Source organism: Pelodiscus sinensis, chromosome 5, assembly GCF_049634645.1.
Source record: "Pelodiscus sinensis isolate JC-2024 chromosome 5, ASM4963464v1, whole genome shotgun sequence".
Classification (NCBI taxonomy): domain Eukaryota; kingdom Metazoa; phylum Chordata; order Testudines; family Trionychidae; genus Pelodiscus; species Pelodiscus sinensis.
Window position 1 is genome coordinate 126,074,454 of NC_134715.1, and position 7,140 is coordinate 126,081,593.

Here is a 7,140-nt window from a genome sequence, read left to right on the forward strand (position 1 = left end):
AAGTGTGTACATTTTTAATATACAAGGCAACCCCTCCTCCCTTTTTTCCCTGTCTGTCCTTCAATAACAGTGAATGAAAGTCAAATAATTGTTCTAAAGATATTTTCACCCAACTTTCTCCTTGGCAAAATAGAAAAAGAACCAGACCAGACAGATACAAATCTTGTCACTGAATGTACTTTTTATCATCCCCAGAGACCCTGATGAGGTGTGTGGAAAAGCCTACATATGATTCACTACTGTGCTATAACTGTTTGCATCTCTGGTGATGCAAAGCAATTATAAATTTGGAGCTATTAAGTGGTTTTGCAGCAGCTTTGTATCATTCAAAAAGCGAAATTATATGTGTGATCCTGCCCAATGTTGCAGAGTTTGCTGTGAGGTCAGGAACATTCCTAATTAAATCTCAGATAGTGAAGGCAGCTGTTGAGCATAAAACAAAATGCAGGGGTTGGGGTGTTAAGTGTTTTCTACAAAAGCTTTGTGATTCAAAGACAGTGATGAGCTCTTGTTTCTCTAATTCCTAACCTTTCTTTTTACCTGGAAAGATGTTTCTTTGACTCTTAAAAATAACTAAGGATAACACTACATGTAATTTTGGAACATAAACTTCATAAGATTCAAGTTCTTTGTCAAATCTCTTTTTGGAGTCAAGACAAGAAAACTGAAGTCAGAGTGTGCAATGGGTAAGGAAATTTGCCCTCTGTAAAATCAGAGACTAGTCAAGATAATCATGTCTGTAAGTTAATAGTGTTTTGGAACATAAGCACATAAGAACGGCCATACTGGGTCAGACCAAAGGTCCATCTAGCCCAGCACCAGGTGCCCCAGAGAGGGTGGACTGAAGACAATAATCAAGCGATTTGTCTCCTGCCATCTCTCTCCAGCCTCTGACAAACAGAGGCAAAGGACACCATTTTATCCCCTGGCTAATAGCCTTTTATGGACCTAACCTCCATGAAATTATCTAGCTTCTCTTTAAACTCTATTATAGTCCTAGCCTTCACAGCCTCCTCTGGCAAGGAGTTCCACAGGTTGACTAAACGCTGTGTGAAGAAGAACTTTCTTTTATTAGTTTTAAACCTGCTCCCCATTAATTTCATCAAGTTAAGACTTGATCGGACCAACTTTAATTCTAATCAATGTACAATTTAGGATTTCTTCACAATAAGTGGCATGTACGCTAAGGGACATATGATTTCAGCCCACGCTACAGTTGGGATTGGTTCTGCCTTGGGCAGGGGGCTGGACTTGATGACCTCCTGAGGTCTTTTCCGGCTCTGATTCTACACAAACCCTGGAGATTTCAACCCTGTTAGAAGATCACATTGTGCATGATTAAGGCTGGCCAGACAGCTAGGTGTTGGTTACAACATTGCTCTCATTGGACTATTGGAACCCTAGTCAGCCCACATAAAGAAGTTCATATGGCTGCGCTGCCCCCAGAGCAATGCAGGGAAGAAATCAGACCAGAGAGAGAAATAATCTGCTGCTGCCAGAGGCACCAACAGACTTACCGGGCCCCTGAGACAGGTGTGGGGGCCTGGCTCCTTACAGGGGTGGGGTCTAGGGCAGAAGGATTGGGACTGTCCTGCCAGCCTTTCAGCACTACCTCTTGATGCCTGGGGGTCTGGAGTGTGCCACACACGCTCCAGCTGCCCAAGACCGCTATTTCCAGCACCTATGAGTCCTGGGCCAGCTCGTCTGCATTGGTCAGTGTTCTGGATGTTGGGAGGAAGCCATCACTCCCCCAACACACTGAACATGCACCACCTGTTTCTAGGCACAATCTCCCAGCAGGGCATAGGATAGAGGAGTTGCTCCCCTTTATGTCCCGTGTGACATGTCTAGAAATGTCAGGCTTCTCTGCATGAACAGTTGGAGTGTGCTAGAAACTGGGGTTTAACTCTACAGCACACTGGAGTGCTGCATGCTAACTGTCCATGTGCATCCTGCTACAACGCACTAAGGCTACGTCTACACTGGCACCTTTTTCCGGAAATGCTTAAAACGGAACCGTTTTCCATTATAAGTATTTCCAGAAAAGGAGCGTCTACATTGGTCCCGGAGTTACCGTTATAATGATGCGCTTTTTCGGAAAAGCGCGTCTACATTGGCAGCGCGCTTTTCCGGAAAAGCAGAAGCCCGGACCCATTTTGAAGAGGGCAAAGGCCACCAGACCTTTCCGGGGGCGGGGCCGGAGCTCCGTTCAGACACATGCTTAAAGGGGTCTCCCCGGACAGCAGTTGGTCTCCTGCTCCCATGCCTTGGGACCTCTGCCAGGGACTGGCACCCTTAGCAGGTTCAGTGGTTGCCCTCTGAGTTTTGGAGACACCACCCTTTGGCCCCCAACTGCTTTTCCCTGAGTTTTGTTTTTTCTGCCCTACTTTGTCTGCCAGGGAGCCGTTGGTGGTCATGTGCCTGCTCGGGCCCCTGTTGCAGCTGTACAAGTGCCTGCAGCTCATGCTGCAGGCTGGTGCCCTGCTGTTCATGTACCAGGAGGCAGAGATCACCTTGGACTCCCTCACCAGGGAGGCCCTGGCAACCCTGTCGCATCAGCACCACACCGTAGAGAGGCCCGTCTGGAGTTTGGAGAGTAGCACCGACTCGTGGGACCGGGTGGTCCTCGGACGATGGGACGACCAGCAATGGATCCGGAATTTCCGGATGAGAAAGCGGACCTTCCTGCAGCTGTGCACCTGGCTCACCCCAATGCTGCAGAGAGCCACCACCCGGCTGCGGGCACCCATCCCTGTGAAGAAGAGGGTCGCCATCGCACTGTGGAAACTGGCCACACCGGACAGCTACCGCTCGGTGGCATAGCAGTTCGGGGTGGGATTGTCATGGAGGTAAGTCCCAGGAGGAGTGGGATGGAAAGAGGGTGCTGCACTCCAGGCCCAGGGACAGCCAGGACTCCAGGCTGGGTCGCCCAGTGGTTTGAAGGCTGAAGTCAGCGTACCTGATTCCAGTCGTCTTCGAGGGATCTCCTGGCTGTTCCTCTCCTGAGGCCCGGAAGGACCAAAGGATTGAGGTGGCCAGCAACACTACCCAATTGTCCTCCCTGCGCCTAGACTATGTTTAATAATCTGTAGTGTGCATCTTTTAACCGTTCTTGCTTGTTTGTTAGCTATGTAAATATAGTTTGTGGTTTAAATTTTACTGAAAAGTCTCAGTATTTATTTATGCGCCACAAACCAATGACCACTTAAAAAGCCCCCCCCCGGTGATAGATTAAAGAATTTGTTGTCCACAGTTTGTAACCCTGTTAAATTTAAGTGGCTAATTGGCTTCTCAAATCATTTCTTAAAGTTACTAGAGTAACACAATAAGCAACACAAGAATCAACTGAAACATAGAAAACTTTTTATTTACAAGAGGGGGGGGAGAGACCTTCAACTGGGACAGGGGGAGGGCAGCTACTGGAACGGGTGGCCCCTGCGAGCGCTCCTTCGGGGGCGGACCTGTACACGCTGGGCAGGCCGCATCGGGGCAGGCTGCACGGGGAGGTGGTCAGGAACAGGGGCAGGAGCTAGGATAGGAGGGGGCATGGGCTGTGCTACGGGAGGGATGGCGGGGGCATGGGGTCTGGCCATGCCATAATGGATGGCGTGCACTAGATGTGCCGTGGGGATGTCCATTGACCTGCGCATCCCTCGGCACTCTGTCAGGAAGGCAGCCCAGCCGTCCTGCTGCCACTGCAGGTCCCCCTGTACCCACTCAGCAATGGAGGCCTGGATTGCCTCCACGGTGTCAACATGGCGGTGCAGAAGCTGGTCCCTCTGTCGCAGCCTGTGCCTCCGGGGTTTGCCAGCTGGGGGTGCTGCTGCTGCCGGAGTGGAGGGTCTGGTGCTCGGTCCCGCTGCAGGGAAGAGAAGAAAGGATGGGTCGGTCCGGCAGGCCAGCCACTGTCCATACACCTCATGCCCTCCACCCCTGAGCCCAGGTGACCCCACAGTTGTGTAGCTTGGGCCCACTCAGTTCTCCTCCTGCTTCCGTGTTGTATGTTTGCAAGGAGGACCGCCCCTGGAGTAAGGTCCTCCCTCCAGTATTGTAATCACTGGTCTGTATCCTGGCCCCGTGGAGGGCGGGAGGGTGCTTGTGCTGCGTTCACCTGTGGAACTCCCTGCCGGTGGAAACTGTGAAAAGCTTTGGGCTAATCACTGGTGTTTGACAGGGAGTGAGATGCATCCCCACACAGTGCCTGGGAGCACATCTGGCAGAGGCAGTCTGGGCTCTCAGATCCCCTCGCGTGGGATATCTCCTGGACAGAACCAGAAGAGTGACTGGATGGGGGGGGTGTCTCATCCTTGCAGCAAAACTCAGGGGCCCTTCTCCCTCCCACTACTCCTCCCGCAAGCCCGGTAGCCCAGGGACATGTGTGGCCACAGTGGGGACTTCCCTCGGGGAACCAGACAAGGCACCAGGAGCAGGCGAGGGGCTCGTTGGGGGCCACGGTCACAGGACTGTGATGCTGCGGTTTTCCCAGGAGCAGCTGGCTGTGCCTCACAGCCAGGCATGGGACAGTGTGCCGTTCTCCGTGCTACACCCTTGGTGGAGGTGCAGGCTCTGGGCTGAGTCCCTGGGGCCCTGGCCGGTTCCAGCCGGCATCCACCCTTCCCCCTGGTCCTGCCGAATGTGTGTGAGCAGCACGGTCCCAGGCGTGCCCTGCAGCTGCCTGCCGCGGCCACGTGCCACTCGGTCACCAGGCTGCACGTGGTTGCACATGCTGCTTGCTGCCTAATGCTACACAGTGTGCAGCTCACATGGCCTGATTGACATGCTCTCCCCCTTCCCCCTGCCCTCTGCCCTTGTGAGTGCAAACTGCAAAGACTCACCGGTGGATCCTTCCCCGGCCTCGGAGGAGCTGCTGGAGGGGGCCTGCTGGGTGTCAATGCTGGCCTCCTCTCCCGAAGTGCCGCTGCTGTTTTCTCCCTCCCCCTCCTCGGTGGTTCAGATGATGGGGGGGCGCTGGCAGGTGTCCACCGGCACGTCCGGGCCTGGCTGTCCCAGGATGGAGTACAGCTGGTTGCAATGGGGACAGGTGTCTGGTCCTGCCCCCCTGCCCTCGCTGGCCCGCTCATACCCCAGCTGGAGCTGCTCACTGTTCCGGGCAGGGTGTCCCTGTTGGGCCAGAGCCTCGGCCATGCGGCCAAATATGTCCGCATTGCGGCGCCAGGACCGGATATCATGGAGACCCTCCTCCTCCTGCCATAGGTCAAGGAGGGTCTCCAGCTCCCTGGGGGTCTAGGAGGGAGCCCACCTTCTGCGGCCTCTGGGGGCCTCCTGAGCTGGGGGTGCAGGTGGCTCACCACCTGGAGCTGCCATGGCTAGCTTGTGATGCTGACTGGGCAGGACAGGGGCGCCGTGGCAGAGCTCAGGCCGCAGGTCTGAGGCACGCTCCTGCCACGTGCGCTCAGCAGCCTGCGACTGCTTTAAGAGCTCGGGTTACCCAGAAGTCCAGGGCTCCTATGGGGTCTCCAAGCGTCCAAACCGCTTTTTTCCGTTTCTTCTGCTTTTTCGGAAAAGCGTTAGCTAGCTGTCTACACTGGCCCTATTCCGCAACAGTTTTTCAGGAAAAGGACTTTTGCCTGAACGGGAGCGGCAAAGCTTTTCCAGAAAAGCGGCTGATTTCTTACAGTAGGAAGTCAGTGCTCTTGCGGAAAATCAAGCGGCCAGTGTAGACAGCTGGCAAGTTTTTCCCGGAAAAGCGACTGATTTTCCCGGAAAAACTTGCCAGTCTAGACACAGCCATTGTGACAGATCTCCTTTGGTGGGTTCCACACTGTAAGGCAGATTACTTGCCTCCGAGGCTCACCGCTGCCCTTAATTTAGTCACCAGCTTGCGGTTTGTTGAGCTACTCATATCAGTGGCCAGCATGGGGAACGAGGGGAACCAATCATCAGTCTCTGTGACCCTCCAAGTGATATAGGACAGGACAAACCCCTTTACTAAAGCCAGTCTCGTCTAGTACTGGAATGGGGAATTGGTGGAGAGGGAAGGAGGAAGCCAGGCCCAACTTTTATTCTGGGTTCCAGCCCAGGGACCCTGTGATAGCAGCTATTTGTAATGTCTCTGGTAATAACTGCTCCACAGCCACGAATCCCTAGGCCACTTCTAGACAACCTTCCCCAGCACTTTTCTTACCACAGCTTCTTCCTCCTGGCACCTACTTTCACTTTCTCCTCTCAGACTCTCCATTACTTCTTCTCTCCTCAAATTCTTCATGCACAGTGAACTAACTGAAGAGGAGCTGTTTTTAACCAGTCTCAACTGGTTCTTAATTGGCCCCAGGTGTTCAGACTAGTCTGACTCACTTGACTCTGGAAACATCCTAATTGGCTCCAGGTGCTTAATTGCCCTAATTTATTCTGGCAAGTTTCTGCTGGTTCTGAGTCAGTCCTTGTTAGTTTACCCTGGGAACAGAGATTTGCTCTATCTAGGGCTAATACACTTTCCTTTTACCATTCTTCTGTACCCCTCTGGCCTGACCCTGTCATAATATAAATATAGATCTATAAAGGAATAAAGCAGAGTGACATGGCTAAGTGTAACAATATGGCTATGTCTACACTAGTGGCTTCTTGTGCAAGTATGGCCATTCTTGCACAAGAATCCGCAGAGCGTCCACACTGCTTGCCCACTCTTGCACAAGGAAATTTACACTACGGCGTGGTAAGAGAGGGCTTCTTGCGCAAGAGCTACGCTCTTTTTCAACAGGTGTAAGCCCTCTTGCTCAGGAGCTCTTGTGCAAGAGGGCAGTGTGGACGCTCAGCAGGGATTTCTTGTGCAAGAAAGCCCTATGGCTAAAAAGGACATCAGAGCTTCTTGCGCAAGAGAGTGTTCACACTGCCATGGGTGCTCTTGATCAAAAGTACAGCTCGCACATGGCAGTGTGGATGTTTTCTTGTGCAAGACTGCCATGGGTGCTCTTGATCAAAAGTACAGCTCGCACATGGCAGTGTGGATGTTTTCTTGTGCAAGACTTCTTGCACAAGAACTCTTGTGCAAGATGTTCTTGTGCAAGAAGCTGCCAGTGTAGACATAGCCCAAGGTTTTTCTGCAGCCATATTGAATGGCTTAAAGTCTTCCTCTGTAGCCAAATTGAAGAGCAGCTGTAAAGCTTGGAGTCTCATACTCAC

The 7,140-nt window shown here is 52.5% G+C and overlaps 1 long non-coding RNA gene across 1 annotated transcript; it reads right to left on the minus strand.

Moving 5' to 3' along the window:
• Positions 1-3,369: 3,369 nt before the first annotated feature.
• LOC142829491 (uncharacterized) lies at positions 3,370-6,248 on the minus strand. The gene is made up of 3 exons (XR_012903920.1): positions 6,146-6,248; positions 4,836-5,001; positions 3,370-3,859 (listed from the first exon to the last, which is right to left on the minus strand). It is a non-coding gene; the product is annotated as an uncharacterized LOC142829491 (long non-coding RNA).
• Positions 6,249-7,140: the final 892 nt, after the last annotated feature.